The sequence below is a fragment of the Rhinolophus sinicus genome, linkage group LG05 (genome assembly GCF_036562045.2).
Source record: "Rhinolophus sinicus isolate RSC01 linkage group LG05, ASM3656204v1, whole genome shotgun sequence".
Lineage (NCBI taxonomy): Eukaryota > Metazoa > Chordata > Mammalia > Chiroptera > Rhinolophidae > Rhinolophus > Rhinolophus sinicus.
In genome coordinates this window covers 43,648,769-43,667,381 of record NC_133755.1, presented here as the reverse complement: position 1 = coordinate 43,667,381, position 18,613 = coordinate 43,648,769, and the positions used below count along the sequence as shown (strand labels likewise).

The 18,613-nt window shown below is 35.1% G+C and overlaps 1 protein-coding gene across 3 annotated transcripts in view; it reads right to left on the bottom strand.

Moving 5' to 3' along the window:
* The window catches only part of COMMD1 (copper metabolism domain containing 1), a 186,011-nt gene that overhangs the window by 165,379 nt on the left and 2,019 nt on the right, over positions 1-18,613 (bottom strand). Inside the window, exon 2 of one of the 3 annotated variants that reach the window (XM_019717686.2) lies at positions 12,892-12,988. The exons of the other annotated variants lie outside the window; for them this stretch is intronic. The gene's annotated coding sequence lies outside the window, so the exon portion shown is untranslated. The remainder of the gene's footprint in view (positions 1-12,891; positions 12,989-18,613) is intronic. 3 annotated transcript variants of the gene reach the window in all.

The window sequence follows — 18,613 nt, the reverse complement described above, 5'->3', positions numbered from 1 at the left end:
GTTGACTTATGGAACCAATCAAAGCTCCTGGAAAAACCATCTGGTATCTTCCTTGCAGGGTTCCAAGCCTTAGGGCTTGGGCTGCAAGGTTAGAGAGAAAGGTCATTTCATGGCATCCCTAGTAACATCAGGATTTTGGGGGGACGGACCTCAGGAAGAGAGAAACTCACTCAAATCTACAGGTGTTACAGGCAAAACCTGAAGACGAATCCTTGGCTTGCCTTCCTAGCCTTGGGAGGTCTTTTGAAAGTCCAATATGAGATTCCTTATGAAAAGTTACAGCAAAGCTGACTTTAAAATAGCCTGTATGGCCAATTATTATTCTTGCTACACTTATGTAAACAATCAGACCAAGTTTAATGAGACTCGACTTATTTTGCAAACAAATGAGTCTTACTTTTGATTACCTCTGATAGAGAGTAACTGTAGAGAAAAAACATTGTTTCAATGGAAAACTAAATTCTAGTCCTATTCATTGTCTTTGAGGTTTTATTATCTACCTATAAACTGGACTGGATCCTGAGTTCTTCTAGTTTCCTGTAGCATCTGGCTACGACTCTCCAAACTAATATTTCCAATTTTCTCCTACCCTTACGACTTAGAATCACTAAGAACAAAGATTGCCCTTGAACCTTTTAGTGAAGGGCCACACCAAGTCACTACCCAGATAACAGCCAAACTTTAGGACCTTGAACCTTGCTTGGGTCCACATCTCCCAATCAAAAAGGGCTCCTCCAGATTCTTGGGACTGTATACTAGCTGGAGATCTAAAATCAAAATCAACTAGAGAGGTTCCTCCCCAGCAGCAGACAACACCTTAAAGTAAACAGCTCTTCCAAGATCATGGATCAAGATTTTCATCTCCAGTCTGAAATCTTTATTCCTTTTGCCTTTTTGCTACTTGCTTTATCTCAGTTAATGCATGGGAAGATAATGCTCCTTAACTGACAACTGTTGCTGAATCTACCATGAAGGCCATAGCTGCACAACAAGTCCTTATTTAGGCTTTCCAGATAACATGGTTTTAGGTAACAAAATTGCTTGATTTCTGGCTGAACAAGAAGTCTGTGCTATAGCAGTTACCTCCCGCTATACCTGGATCAACACCTCTGATACTGTAGCAAATATAAGAAATTAACAAACAATTCACTTGGTACATACTTTCATGTATTTGATACCATCTGGTTTCGTTCATGGGGCCATGACTGAGGAGCATACTTCAGTCTCCTGGTATCACCCTCCAGATAGCCATCGTTGTATAGTCTCCCTGGTGGACTGCGTTCTCTCAAGGGTCTTAAGTATGTCTTCACTGCACTTGGAGAAACAAGCACAGGATGAACCATGAGACAAATAGCAAGTATAATTTTCCCACAATCTGACACTGTAATCTATGACTTTCATGACTAGAAAAACTTAACCTTGATGGTGACCAAGACTAGCACTAATACCAAATTCCTAGTCAATCTCTCATGTATAAATATGATCAAAAGGGAGGAACTTTTAAATTAAACAAGAAGGTATGAGACTGAGATTGTATGACTGCCTCAGAAGTCCACATAAACAAACCAAAATGTAAGCCTGAAATGCCTGAAGGTAAAGCAATGAAAACCTAAGGACAACAAATCACAAATAGCTCATCAGGCTTTCCCAAATAAGGTAATTGCTTAAGCTATAGTCAATCAAATAATTTCCTTCCTTTGCATCCATCTCTTTATAAAAGTCTACTCCTCTCAGTGGAGTAGTCCTAACTACTTTCTTCAGTATTACCAGATTAGAATCTATTTTTGTTCAATTAAACTCTTAAAATGTTTACTACGTCTCAATTTATCTTTTAATAGTTGTTAGTCTGTGTGTGTGTCTGTGTGCATGCACACATATTTGTGTGACTTTTCTGTGGAAAAAAAAAAGCAAGGTACCTTCATTGTTCCAAAAGCCTTCTAAAAAAAAATCAGAATAGAAATGAGTGTTTCATACAAGCATAAGCCATGAGGGAGGGAAAAGGTTTAGGTTTTACATGTCCTCTTAGTTTCACTGTAGTAACAACACTAACATGCAAAGTGGCCAGAAAAGCTGCATCTACTAAGGAAACTACTTTAGGGTGCAACTACTGGCCTGCATTTGTTTGTTCAAATTTTTCAAATAAAGCACTTGGAAGCACAATACAGACAACAGGGTTAGATGTGCATTTTGTGCTTGTTTTCCTCTTTAATTATTACGAAATATTTTATCTCAATTTGAAAGATTGAGACTAAGAATATCCGACAATGAGTACATAGGTTTTAGGATTAGAAAGATCTCCTTCTTACTAGATGCAAAATCCTAGAAGAGTTACCAAAAACCCCTGAGACTCTAATAATTTTTCCATTTTCAAATGGCATTAGTAATACTAATCTCAAATGACAGTGACAAGAGTTAAATGAGATAATGTATGAAAGCATGCAATAATATCCAGCACGTGGTAGACATTCAAGAAACTTTTTTTTTTTCTTTCTTCCCTCATTTAGGGTTATTTCATGAGCACTGTCTTTTTTGTATATTCTTTGTAAGGGCAGATAATTGTTTAGAAATCTTTACTTAAAACTCTTAATAAGAACTGAAGAAAAGACCATAGTCATGTGGGTTTGTGAGAGAATGGGTTTAACAATAAATTCAAAACCCTAAAATAGAAACAATAGGAAGTTTGGGGTTTTTAATGTCAAAGAAACTCTGTAAAATGTTGACAACTGGGATGTCGTTTTCCTTCCTGTTTCTTTTTGTTGGTTTGCTTTTATTTTAAGACCAAGATTTTTCAGACAGCATTAGTTTATGGAGACATCAGTTCAGCCAGCAAAGCAGTCGATCCAAAAACTGAGGTAAGAATCCTTGGCAAAAGCAGAAAACCAGTCTGAAAAAAAAGATTACAAATCTTGTCCTTATACAGAAAATACAGGGTTTTACTCAAGATGGCAATTTAACTGATAACTGTTATCGGTCTGCCTATCAGTCTTTTTGAAGTTTGCTAACATAAGGCTACTGACTCCATCTCTGTCCCTCCTCCAAGGCTGAGTATCTTGAGACTTCATGCCCTCTTCCTAAGATTTAAGTCTCCTCTTTCCTACCTGATGGTCATGAGAACCCTCCTCCCTGCTGATAATAAGTCAATCCACTTCCCTTCACACACACACACACACACACACACACACACACACACACAGGTTTTCTATAAAAAAAAAGAAAAATACAATTTTTATGTACAAATAAGGAAATGGGGTGGTAATCCTCACCCTCTAACTGGTAAGCACTCCCCTCCTTCCTTCCTGCAATCAGTTCTTAACAATAAAAAAAATCTTTATTTTTAAATTCTGAATCTGTGGTCTTTTTCTTTTACATGACTTAGTACACTGCTGATACAATTTGTTTTCAGGTCTTATTCTTGCTTTGTTTGAGGAAAAACACAATCCAGGAGAACATTTGTTAAATTTCAAAGGAACCTAAAAGAATACATGTAAGAATGGAATTTAAAAGTTTATAAATCATAGAACAACCTGAATTACAGACCCATGGGTATGTTATTTTAGGTATCATTAATACCTTAAATATATAAAGTCATTAAAATCCATGGTAGCCCACATTTTATTTTTTCTCAAGTTGCCGTATTTCTGTAATGTAATCGAACACAGAGTAAAAAATGACCAAGTTTAAGATTTTGTAAATGTGTATCTAACAAAAACAAATGTCACAAAGACTTCACAAATGGCCTGGATTATAACTAAAATCAACTCAAATATTAAATATTTAAAACACATCCTAAAAGGTAAACTATTTAAACTTTCCTTGATCACAAACATAACTCTGATGAAAACAAAAGGTAGGCTAACACATCATTTAAGTTCCTTTCTAGCTCTAGTCTATAGGCATGTGATATAATCATAGTTGTAATCACAGCATAGATATCCTCTAAAGCAATATAAACTAAATTTAGACACAACTCCAGACTATTTGGCAATTGAAATTAGATTTTATTCTGGGTAAATATATTGTCTATGTCATGAAAGATATTAATAACACTTTCACATAATCAAGCCATCCCTAAGACTTTCAGAAATAAATCACTGAATCAAAAAGTAACAGCAATGCACCTATTAGAATGGACAAAACTCAGAACACTGACACCAAATCTGCCAAGGATGTGGAACAACATGAACTCTCATTCATTGATGGTAGGAATGCAAAATATCACAGCCTCTTTGGAAGACAGTTTGACAGTTTCTTACAAAACTAAACATAATCTTCCCATACAATCCAGCAAATGCGCTCCTTGGTATTTACCCAAGTGAGCTGAAAACTTATGCCCACACAAAAACCTGCACACAGATGTTTACAGCAGCTTTATTCATAATGGCCAGAACCTGGAAGGAACCAAGAAGTCTTTCAGTAGGTGAATGGATAAACTGTGGTCCATCCAGACAACGAATATTATTCAGCACTAAAAAGAAATGAGCTCTCAAGCCATGAAAAGGCATGGAGGAACCTTAAATGCATATTGTTAAGTGAAAGAAGCTGATCTGAAAAGGCTACATATTCTATGGTTCCAATTATACAACATTCTGGAAAAGGAAAAACATACAGATAATAAAAAAACAGTAGTTGCCAAGGGAGAAGGGGGAGGAAGAGATGAATAGATGAAACACAGAGGATTTTTAGGGAGTAAAACCATTCTGTATTATACTATAATGCTGGATACATGTCATTATACATTTTTCAAAACCCATAGTTTGTACAACACAAAGAGTGAGCCCTAATATTACCTAAGGTCTCTGGGTGATAATGATGTGTGTTGATAAAGGTTCATCTATTATAATAAATGTACCGCTCTAGGACCAGGATGTCGAAAGTAGGGGAGGCTGGGCGAATGTGGGAGCAGGGAGTATACAAGAATTCTGCACTTTTCTGCTCAATTTTGCTGTGAACTTAAAACTACTCAAAACAATTAAGTCCATTTATATTTTTTAAAAGTAACTGTAATATGTTTTAATGATCTTAGTTACTATGAAGAAAATTAACTGCATGTTTTTAGGTCAGAAGACATACATGGTCAAAAGATAATTTTCAGTCATTTATTTTTTTAAAGGGAACAGAAGAGAGTTGTGTTCCAGGAGCTGACATTGTTACCTACTTCTTCAGAACTTCAAAACACAGGAACCAGCCAGTGCCACAGCCAGTGCCACAGCCTGTTCCTGTTTTGTTTATTGCTTGCGCTCTCTGCAAAAAAACAATTTGAATTTGGTAGACTTCAGAATGAGAGCATTACACAGGTTTTGACTATGTGGATCTGAAAAATGTCAAACTCATCATCTAAAAGATTCTGATGGCTATTCATTTCTTAAGAAGAAATTTATATACAAACTAAACAGTAAGCATAAAGATTAACTTCCTCTTCAAACATGTGGTAGTACAATTTATTATCATGAATGCAAAAAATTTGCAATGTGTTATGGATTGAATGTTTGTGTCCCCCCCAAAATTCATGTTAAAGCCCTAATCTCCAATATGATGGTATTAGTGCCTTTATAAGAAGAAACGCCATAGTTTGTCCTTTCTCTCCCCACATGCATGCACGAAGAGGTTACGTCAGTACAGTGAGATGACTGTTGCCGGGAAGCCAAGACAAGAAGACTCAGAATGAAACCTACCTTGCTGGCACCTTAATCTGAGACTTCCCAGCCTCTAGAACTGTGAGAAATAAGTTTCTGTTGTTTAAGCCTCCCAGCCAATTGCATTTTGTAATGGCAGCCCAACCAGACTAAGATGTAATGGAAACTAAAAACAATTCTACTGGCTTGCTCTAATGAGAGCCTGATCCAAACGATTAATTCATCAGGCCCATGACTTCCAGATTTATACCCCTTAACTTTTTTAAGTGAATTTGCTCTTCAATGGATAAGAAACAAAAGTAAAAGGTAATATACTATGATAATTAAAATCCAGTCTTTTGTACTGTGGAAAAAGCAATTTTATAATTCAGGAACAATCTCCCATCTTGTGGATCATTTCAGCTGTTTTGCTTCCTTCTGCTGTACTTACTCATGTGACCATTTTGTTGTTGACTGAAAATCTGAGTTGAGTAAGTAGCAACAGGATGTGGTGAAATTCAAACTGATCAATTTTGATCCATCTAAGCAACCTTAATGATTAAAATGAAGCTTTATCCGACTCAAGTAAGGTGTTTTCAACGTTTTTAAATCTGTAATGGTGCTGTGAGTCACTTTAAAAGGGCAGATGTGCAGCAAAAATTAAGTTTTGTAGGCAGAGAAACAGTGGGGGCCAAAAGAGGTGACACTGACGTATGTTTGTACTTTCTCCTGCACTAGTGACGGCTTCCTCTTAGAGATTTATATCACTGGCTAAGTAAATCAGGAATTCAATCTAATCTTATTATAATGCGTAAGGGCGGGTAGGTCATGTGGTCTCCTCACAAGTAAGTAAATCCACCTAAAACACTGCAGATTAGCTACATGGTTTGATAACTACACTGAAATAGTTCATGCTTCAAACTATTCAAGAAGTTCTCTTTCTAAATATAAATCTGATTTTATGTCACTTGTCCAATCAAGACCATTCACTGGTCCTTTGCTATCTAGAGAATAAAGTCCAAGTGTATTAGTGGAGCATTCTGGACAATCAGGTCCCCTTTATCGTCTTGTAGCTCATGTTTGAAAGTGACCCTGCCAGTCCTTGAACTCAATCCACGTTTCCATATTTACATGTCTTAATGCTGTTCTCTATTTGCCTTATTCAACTTGTGAAAATCTTATCTTCTTGACCCAACTTAAATGTTGTTATATTCTAATAACTTAAATGAATTACAACTCATTGATTAGGCTTTATATTTTGTTTTCAATTCTAATCATTTACATACATGTTCATCCACCCCAGTAAACTACAGGCTCCTTGTGAAGTACAGTGACTTACAAGGTCTGACAATTAAAGTCTCCAACTCATCCTAGAAATAGTGCTACATACCTCACTGCTGAATATCACTATGGTCACCTTTGAAGTACTCCCCTTGGGAAGCTATGCACTAATGCCAGTACCTTGTCCACCCTTCAAAGCAATTTTGGAACTCTTTTTCTGGAAGGGACATCAGAGCTGTCGTCATATTACCCTTGATGTCCTGAATGTCATCAAAATGTCTTCCTTTCAATATTTCCTTTATCTTCGGGTAAAGAAAGAAGTCATTGGGGGCCAGATCAGGTGAGTAGGGAGGGTGTTCCAATACAGTTATTTGTTCACTGACTGAAAACTCCCTCACAGACAGTGCCGTGTGAGCTGGTGCATTCTCGTGATGCAAGAACCATGAATTGTTGGTGAAAAGTTCAGGTCGTCTAACTTTTTTCACGCAGCCTTTTCAGTACTTCCAAATAGTAAACGTGGTTAACTGCTTGTCCAGTTGGTACAAATTCATAATGAATAATCCATCTGATATCAAAAAAGGTTAGCAACTGTTACAAGTTTGCGAACTTAATTGTCACACGTCGTACTCATTTTATATTCCCCCCAATGCTTAGCATAATACTTTGCACATAGTTTAACGAATATAGGAATGAATGAAAGACTGCATATTTGTTTCATTACCTAATTAAAATAAACACTCCAATTCCGTATCAATTATCATTTAGTTTACCTACCTAGATAGAAGAAAAATGACTATGCTTAACATGATGGAGTGCGAAAGGGGTTTAGAACTTATTAATGAAAAAATCTTGACATATAGTCTATAAAAAGTGGTGTTTTCTGTTTTTAAGTCCACTAATCAACCCAGGTTTCAAATCTTAATATTCTAAATGCCTGAAAGAACTGCCTAGTATCTGATTCAGCAAAACCTCTTGAGGCTAGATATCTTGAAAGTAATTTGCAGCTTTCCATATTACCCAAGTCTAATTATAGAACATTACATTAGGATTATATTAAATTACACTGTTATTCAACAAAGAGATCTACAATTTTAGTCACTCAGAACAAATTTACATGCGAATCCAGAAATCGTGCAAAGCAAAGTCAATGGTGATTCTATGAATTTGAATCTTATTTGTTTACCTCCAAACAGATCACTATTCCCAGCTTAACCTTCTCCTACATTACATACAATTTTTGGCCAGATGTCTATAAAGGGTCTTTTAAAGTAATTATAATTAATAGTATCTCTGGAATGACTCCACATTTGTTTATTTTATCAGATTCAAGTTTCAGTTAAGCAAAATGAATAAGCTCTAGAGATCTGCTGTATAACTGTACCTATAGTAAGCAATACTATATTGTATACTTAAAATTCTGTGAAGTTTTCTTACCACAATAAAATTTGAGATAAACAAAAATCTTGGTGATGGTCACATGGGTGTGCGCACTTTTTGAAAATTCATTAAGCTGCACACGTGTGATCTACATAGTTTTCCGTGTGTATGCTACATCCAATAACAAGCTTGTAAATTTTCCTTTCTATAGAAATACATGAAAAACCAGAAAGGATATAAAGACCTAATGACTACAGCGACAGGTAATTATATATAATCTAAAGAAAAGTAGATTAGATGTATGTTTGGGAGTGGAATCCTCAGTGTAGAATTCAATAGAAAACTTAAGTTGCTTTATATCTCTACTCAGTGGAAGAGACCTAATGAGAAAATAATAGCTAAATTTGAGGATAAAAAGTAGTATTCTCTTCATAATAAAGCAAAAAACAGGGAATTTCTCAAATCCCCCATCAACAGTAGAATGGATAAGCACATTGTGATACATTCAAACACTGGTGTGGCTCAGCAGGGAATGGCAAATTTTTTCTGTCAAGAGCCAGACAATGAATATGTTAATGGCTTTGCCAGCCATCCAGTCTGTGTTGCAACTTCGTACTTAACTCTGCCCTCATAGAGCAAATGCAACCATGTACTTTATTACGGACTTGAATTTGAATTTCATGTAATTTTCATGGGTCACAAAAATCTTTTTTAACCATTTAAAAATGTACAAACTATTCTTAGGTCACTGGTCATACAAAAACAGACAGGAGCCAGAGTTAGCCTGTGGGTCAGTGTGCTGATGATCCCTGCTCTACAGCAATAAGAATGAATGATCTACAACAATACGCAATAATGTTGAATCTCATAAACAGAATGTTGAGTGAAAGAAGCCAGACACAAAAGAGTATGTACTGTAAGATTCCATTTACATAAAGTTCACAAACAGGAAAAACGACACTATGGTATTAGAAGTTAGGCAAGTTGGTGGGGGAGGGGATTGTGACTGGAAGAGAGGTGAGTATGTATATAAATGTGTAGGTACAATGTTGTATAGCAGATCTCTAGAGATTATTCATTTTGATTAACTGAAACTTCCATTTGATTAAAATAAATGTGAAATACAGAGGGCTCTGGGGTGCTGGTAGGGTTTGGTTTCTTGATCTGGGTTCTGGTTGTATGGGTATGTTCCACTTTGTGAAAATTCATTAAGCTGCATATGTGTGATCTGTATACTTTTCTGTGTGTATGTTACATCCAATAACAAGTTTTTAAAAATAAAAGTAAAATTCCCTTTCTATAGGAATAGCTGAAAAACCAGAAATGATAAAGACTTAATGACTTTAAGGACAAGTAATTAAATATAACCTAAAGAAAAGTAGATGTACCAGTACATGTGTAGGAGTGGAACCCTCAGGATAGAATTCTCAATAGAAAAATTAATTTGCTTTGTAGCTCTGTATCAAGGAATTTGTCACATACTAAACAAATCTGGATAATAAAATAATATGCCAGGAAATTCTGTTCTAAACATCAAATTTATATAAAATTATTTAACATGGAGAACTGACTCCGGGTGATGAACACACAATGGGATTTATAGATGATGTAATACAGAATTGTACACCTGAAATCTATGTAATTTTACTAACAATTGTCACCCCAATAAATTTAATTTTAAAAAAAATTATTTAACATTTATCACCTTGACTGTAATTAAAATCTACTATTTTCTTGTAAGAAACCTAACAATTTAAGATTCATTATCCCAGTTAAGTATGTCTGTCATTGATTTTAAGGGACCAAAAACGATTATTAGGAGAAGTATGTAAAAAATGAATACATATTCAGCCATCATTCCTGTATGCACATATTCTTATTTACTGTTAGGATACCCCTGCCTTCCTTAAATGTCAAGTCCAGGAGGCAGGAAAATTATCTGTTTGGTCCATTGATGTTTCCAGTGCCAGGACGACCTGACACATAGCAGGTACTCAATAGATGTTCATTTGAATAAATGAACACGTTGTAAGTAATGATAAGTGATTTGTAAATGATTTGATTATTTCTTAAGTAACACATGCTCAGAATAAACATAATGGAAATGTAAGAATTTCATAAATGGTAGCTTCTTTGTTTAGAAATAGGTCTGTAGAAAATTGTGGAAGAGAGCTATTCCACAATCAGATGTCATGACAAAGAATAATGTCCACAACAATCCCATATGAGCTAGACATAAAAATCATAAGAGTATATAAAGCACACAAAACACAACCCATACCTAGCATAATATGTATAAATTTAGCATATCATTTTTTTAAAAAAAGTAATTAGTTGAAATAAAATTTTATTAAAGATAAACCATAATAAAAGTCAAAATTTATAAAAATTACATTCTAAGTTAAGACAATGCCAAAAAATGTGAGTGTTTTATTAGGACCCAAAAACAAAACAAAACAAAACAAAAACACTTGATTTTTTTCATATTTCTGTAGTTTAAAATAAGGATCCATTCCACCAGAATGCATCATTTATACGTTTCTTATGGTATTTACCATACGATATAGGATTCTTTAAGACAGGGACTATAACACCCACCTTTGTGTACAGAGCCTGGTATATGGCACATTACAGGCTCAGAAATAAATCAAAGATAGAAATTTTCTTTAAATTCTTCCTACCTAGGAACTCCTTCAACCCAAGTCAAATTTCCAGACCCAGAATACCTGCTTTGAGAAAAGGAGAACCAAAAATAGATCTTCAATTAATATGGGTTTTGCCCTAAACTAAGAAAAAAAAAAACACCTTAGAGGACACATCATTACAGGTCATTTGAGGCTATTAAAATACTCTGCAAACTCCAGCTGGTACTCTATAATTGATGCTTGATCATGTGATGTTCAATGACATTAAAAAGTAACATCTTATCAAACAGTTGCTTGCCGATCCTTCAGAGAAGTAGGAATGCATTTCATGAGTTATATAAATTCTCGAAAATGTTCGATGAAATTAGCAAAATTTACTTCAGTGAAATTTAGTTCAATGAAATTAGCAAAATTAGCAATGAAATTAACAAAACTAGAGAACTATAGCAAAGAAATCTGTTTACAAAGCCAAAAAATGGTGTTTACAAAGCCAAAAAATGGTATTTCCAAATTGAAATTATAAAGCCAAATATTTAGACTTCTTTTGGGTAAGAAATTCTTATCACTGACTAGCCAACTTTGTTTTCTGAACTAGAACATTCAAGTGAAAGAACATTTTAAACATTATGTTGCTTCCAGCATATTTTATCAGTGTATTAGCAAGCCGATATTCTACTGCCACCTAAAGTAGAAAAACAGAATTGCTGCTTATAGTTAAGAATGGTATAGACAGAAGACAAATGAACTCTGAAAGTATGACAGAATTAGGTCAAATGTTTTCAGTCTCTTCTATTCATGTCTCCTAATCTAAACATTTTACAACCAGATATTTTGCATCCATTTTTAATACTCAAGTTAGTTTCTTGTTACTTAATATTTGCTATCCAAAATGTATAAGGGTGAAGTTCATTCTTAAACTGACAATATCAAAAAGACTGCTATACACATTGTTCTTCATTTGTAGCGAAAGACCAATAATAGATTAAAAAGTATCTTACACGGTAAAATCTTTCTACATTATATAATACATGCAAAAACTAGTGCAAAGACAAGAAAGCTCTACATTAAAAAGCATTCTGGCTTTTTCACACCTGCCCTTTTCGCAATGAGGTACTAGATACATTCCACACGATAAATCCCCAAATAGAAACTGATAATAACCATTCTTTGATTAATACCACTCACTAATCAAAAAAATCGCCATTAATGGGCAATCAACTTGTCACTTTGTAAACGTGATTTTAAAAAATGCACTTTTAAGCCTCTGCTTTTACTCTAAAAACTTTCCACCATTTTACTTTAAAAACTTTCCAAAAAAATTTCCAGGTTATTTGGAAACTAGGATCAAATTGTGCTTTTAAAATAAGATATACCAATAACAAAATAAAAATATACACTATACAAAACATTCAACTATTGAAATATTAAAAAGATTAAGTGGGGTATCCCTTCACAGGAGAGATTTAACCTCTTAGACATTTACATCATACCCAGAAACATCTTAGCAATATGTTTGTCAAAAGCCTCTGAAAAAAGCTTTTACCAGTGCTTAGTACAAATGTACTAAACTCCTAATACTGAAGAATAACATAAAATCAGAGTCAGGATGGATAAAATTTTTAAAAGCCAGATACAGAAAATTATGTATTGTGTGCTCCCCCTGCTGTTTCAAAAAAGAGAGAAGAAACTGTTGGTGATGGGATTCAGGGTATTCTACCCCAAAATATAGCACCTTGGCATATTAAATATTTTAAGCTTAAGGAATTTAAGAAAAGGCAGAGCAGGAAGGTCACTCTGAAATAAATACACACACCCCCCGCACCAGCCCTTTTCCTGATACAAGTCATAAAATCCTCATCTGAGATGTGCCCCTCCTAATAAGCAGAGGAAAGGAGCAGCCTTACCTCCAAAGACAGACTCACCAAGACGCACCCTACAAACAGGCCTCGCTGTTTCCCCCAGTTTAGTACAATTACCTCATACTCCTTAACCGCTCCTATTCCTCCAGGACTGTCCACTCTTCATCAAATGTAGTGTAAAACACTCAAGGCTTCATTTCTTTTATGAAGGCTCCTGTGTCACATAAAACTTAAATAAATGAGTGTGCTTTTCTCCTGTTTATTTGTCTTTGTCAGTTTCATTTTCAGACCTGGCCAGGGACACTAAGAGAGTCAAGGAAAAACCTCTTCTTCCACAACAGTGACTAAAATAAACATAGTATACTGTCTGTGTCAAAAGAAAACTCTTGGAAATTTAAAACATGATCAAGTGAAAAATTCAATTAAAAGGCTAGGAGAGAATGTTAAGGAAATCTATCAAAAAGTAGGGGGGAAAATACAAAGAAACAGAAAATAGGAAAAATAAAATTTGAGGATTCAGTCTTAGGCCTAACATTTGAAAAATCAGCGTGCGAGAAAGAGAATAGAGAAAAAAGAGATTAAGAAAATAATCTAAGGGGTGGCCAGTTAGCGCAGTGGGTTAGAGCGTGGTGCTAGTAACACCAAAGTTGCTGGTGCCATCCCCACATGGCCCACTGTGAGCTGCGCCCTCCTTAAAAAAAAAAGAAAGAAAAGAATCTAAGCAGTAATACAACTTTTCCCAGAACTAAAGGTCATGCATGGGTCTGAAGATTGAAAAGTCCAGAGTGGCCCAAATAATGAAATGAAAGAAAACCACACATCAAGGATATTCATGAAAATAAAGGACAAAGAAAAAAATCCTAAAAGTTTCCAGAGGAAAAAAAGATATCACATTAAATGAAACAATGTCTTCAAAACTGTGAGTCAATTGTTTCACAATCTAGAAATATATTCTTAGCCAAACTAGCAATTAGCTTGAGACTAGAATAGACATTTTAAGACTTAAAAAGAAAATAATTACCTCTTTCTTAAGGAGCTACTTGAGAATATGCTTCAGGATCTGAGGAGAGCCCCAATGAGAAGATGGAACTACACAATGCACATCTTGGTCTGTTAAGGTGATACTTCAACAGCCAATTTGGCCCCAAAGATCAAGTCAAGAAACTTAAAATGAAGTCCCAGAGCAGCCAAATCCTCAACCAGGAAAGATATTATCATGACTTTAGTCAACCATATCTATGAGAAACCCTTGCCTTAAACCTGGGATAGAAAACTAGGGAAAGGAAAATCAGTACAATGCTGTTTCTGTTTTCCTTTTCATTCCTTATACCTAATAAGTAGGCATCTCCCCTGCCCCCCTTTTCCTCTTTCTTTGTTCATGTTGTAGAGTGGGCTAGGAACTACTCTAAACGGCCTATAATTTACTCAAGTTGGCCCAAAGTACTCTGTAATTGCCTTTTCAAAATACATGTAACAGTTGGCATAATGTCTATATTCTCCAGGAACTATAAGGGCAAGAACTATAGCTGTGATGTTTACTGCTGTATCCCAAGCAGTGCATGGCATATATTAAGATGCTTAATATATATTAAGATGCTTAATAAACACTTGTAGAATAAGTAAAAGCACAAAAAAATTAATAATGGTTATGTCAGCTGACGGTATTATGTGTGTTTTTACATGTCTCAAAATTCTATACTTTCTTTAATGAAGTTAAACAATGTTTATAATAAAAATTAATAAAGGAAAGCATATAGGAAGCTGAATGTTTGCAGAACAAAATTTTTAATTAAACCCAGCATCCTTCAGATGATATACCCCAATTACAAGATATACAAAAACTGTATTGCCACAGGTCTTTCCTTTCTAGTCAATCTAATTCTCAAACAAATTACAAATTTTCATGACTTCACGAGAAGAGACAGAACCAGGTGTGTAAAATACAAGTATTTTTAAGTCTTAATATTATGTTACTGATAAGTTATTTTTTTATATAAGTTTAAACCAGTTTTCATATGTTGATAGTTTTCACTTGATTCTCAGGTTAACAACACTAAATTTTATATTACTTTATATTAATTAACATATAAATTTAATATCCTCTGAAAGTGAAAAAAATTCCAAAGTCAAATTTTATCCATTCTTACTAAGAACACACTCTTAGTACTACAGAAATGTTAAAGCTCATTTTTTTATTTACCACAGATCTCGTGAGCCTAAAGAACAAGTTAATGAAATCCGGACGTAACAGCAAATAATCCCTACTTTCAGCTTTGGGATTTTTATCAAGTAACCAACTTCTAAACATAATTTATGTATTATAGTTTCCAAATATTAAATATTATGAGTTTAAGAGCAGATGTTTAAGGCAGATATCAGCAATTTTTTTTTTTCTATAAAGGTTCAGGTAGTAAATATTTTAGGCTTTGGAGGCCAAAGGATCTCTGTCACAACCACTCAACTCTGTTACTACAGTGGTGGAAGCTGCTATAGAGATGTAAATGAGTAAGCGTGTGGCCATGTTCTGATAAAGCTTTATTTATAAAAATGAGCAGCAGGCCAGATTGGTTCTGTGGGCCATAGTTTGCTGACACCTGGTTTAGAGTATTATACCTTCCAGCTCTGCCCATATAAAAGTAGTGTAGGTTTTCTCTCATGCTTATTACTTTTTTAATGGCAATCTCCACATTTCAGCACTATTCACTCATTCACTTATTCTACAGATTTTTACTAACTGCCTACCTCATGCCAGAATTAGGTGTTAGGGATAAAGAAGAAAAAAAAACAATAAAGTTCTGTCCTCTTGATGCTTACATTCCAATAGGAAAGTCAACAAATAAACAAGCTAATAAGTATATAATTTCAGGTAGTGCTAAGTACGAAGAAAAGTAAAGCAGAGTAAAAAGAGTGGGGAGGAAAGACGAAGCTTTTTGGATAGGTTAGGGAAGACCCAAGAGGAAATCACTTTAGAGAACGAATGAAGTAAATGAACAATTCATATGATATCTGGGGGAAGAGCATTACAAGCATATAGAAGAGCAACTGCAAAGCCCCTGAAGAGATTAAGAAAGCACTTAAGATGCTCAAATAAAGACAAGAAGATTAGTGTGGCTGGAAATGAGAAAATGAGATCAGAGAACTGGGTAAGGGGGGAGATCGTATAACACCTTGTAGGCTATGGTAAAAGGACTAGATTTTATTTTAACTTTCATGTGAAGAGATGAATATGGAATGGTTGAATGCAGGAGAGTAAGGAGATATGATGTAGGTTTTGAAAGGATCACTGGTTTATTTGTCAATTATATCTCAATAAACCTGGCGGGAAAGGATCACTGGTAGCTGTGCTGAGGGCAGGGGCAGCAGTGGAACAGGAAGACCAATCCGTAAGTTGCTGCATGTATTTCTAGATATCTAAAATAAGATCTAAACATATTTTTAATTCAAATTATAGAGGAAAAGAGTGATGGACAAATTAACTTTGATTGACATAACTGAGTCTAGGAGTAAATCAACAACAGACAAAACAAAATATAATAGAACTTTCATTAAATATTTTTGTTTAATATGAAACTTCTGTGAGGAAACAAAATCATCAACAACAGAGTATGGCAGTAATGAATACAGAACTGGAGTGTACAGAAGGTGATCTAGCTTCACAGTTAAGAAGATACTGCTCTACTACTAGAATTCTAGTAAACTGGAATTAAGGAGCATACCCACACCCACATGGTTAACACAGCATCAAGAAATAGGTAGTATGCAAACACATATCTACAAGAAGTTTCAATTATAAATGTGAGCCCAAAAAAATTAGATGCAAATGGCAGAGTATTTATATAGGATGATTTAGATAGGATGTTATCTCCCTAACTAAACACACCATTCTTAAGGCGCTAACAAAAAATAAAACTAGACCAAGTGAGTGGCCAGCTTCATTCGTCTGTAAGAAGATGAAAAGTTTGCCATTTTGTGATTGATAGGCAAAGCTAGAGAGGGTCAATGTCCCAGCCCACTGGGGTAGGAGAACTCCATTACAAGTGGAAAACAGGGACTAGTACAAATGCCAGCACATCACACACTTGGTCACATAATGTGAAAGGTCAGAGGGAAAGGCTGAAGCTCAGGGAGCACCGGAACCTGAACATACCTATGAATGAATGCAGGCAGCTGGCAATAGGGAGCCTGCTAACATGGGTATCCACTGCATATTCCCTGCTGAGAGTTACACATTCCTTCCTTCCTTTCCTCCTACTCTGGTTGTCTGTCGTTTTCACTTTCTTCACAGAACTTGATTTTCCATAGGTGATTGAATGTATGACCAGCCACTAAATGACGACTGAGGTACTATTACTGCCTTTTTATCATCAGTTCATTTCCCTTTGCTTAGACTGCTGCATTTTTTCTTTAATATTTTCCTCACTGCTTTTCTTCTAGCCTGCATGTTGAATTCAGGATTACTGAGACTCCACACGACAAAAGAAAAAGATGATTTGACCTCTGCTTTCATCTATATGTAAAAATATACTCTGCCTACCTCATACTCACTAGGATGGCTACCATTTAAAAAAAAAAAGTCCAAAAAATATCAAGTGTTGGGGAGGATGTGAAGAAATTAGAACCCTTGTGGAATATAAAATGGTACAGCCATTGTAGAACATAGTATGGCAGTTCCTCAAAAAATTAAAAAATAGAATTACCATATGACCCAGCGATTCCACATGTGGCTATATTTCCAAAAGAATTGAAAGCAGGGTCTTAAGGCGATATCTGCACTCCTGTGTTCATAGCATTATTCACAATAGCTAAAACATGGGAGCAACCCAAGTGTTCAACGAAAGATTAATGGATAAGCAAAATGTGGTATAGCCATACAATGGAATATTTTCAGCCTTTAACAGGAATTTCTGACACATGCTACAACATGGATGAACCTTGAAGACATTATGCTGAGTGAAAGTCAGTCACCAAAAAATAAATAAATAAATGCTGTATGATTCCACTTATATGAGATATTTAGAGTAGTCAAAAATCATAGAGACAGAAAGTAGAATGGTGGTTGCCAGCGGCTATGGTTGGGAGTAGTTATGAGAGTTATTGTTTAATGGATATAGAATTTCAGTTTTGTGAGACAAAAAGAGTTATAGATGTGGATGGTGGTAATGGATGCACATTATGAACATATTGAATACCACTAACCTGTACACTTTAAAATGATTATGATGAATTTTAAGTTATGTGTATTTTACCACAATTTTTAAAAATTGAAAAATAAAAAAAATATATAGCCTGCTTTAAGATCAGGAATAAAGGTTAGTGGGAATAAAAGGTTATTTTACTTCTTGCCACCTCCACCAATACTCCATATTGGGCCCAACCATGCTATGGTCAAATTGGACTGTTCACCATTTCCTGAACCTGCTCTACATTCTCCGGCCCTAATAGGATGCTGTAATATTTGGAAATAGAGGAAATCTGAGTAAGCTGTTTTCCTAACCTACGCTGCCCTATATGGCTCCCTCTCATTTCAGTTTAAAATATTCTACACTTTCTTCAAGAGCAGCAAAAATGGCATCTCCAAGAAACCTGCCAAAAAGAACTAATACCTCTCCTTTGTCCACAACAGCTTACTCAGATTTCCTCTATTTCCAAATATTACAGCATCCTTGAATCATACTTTTTAGTGTATGTTTTCTTTTATTGCAGATGGACATTCTATCTCTGTTCAAAACCTTTTTGCTAAAAAATCATGTTTGCTTTTTCAGTTTCCGTAAGAATTAGAGAGACACTTACCTCTCAGTGTTGCTTATAGGGTAAATGAGGATTGGAATTAGATGTCATC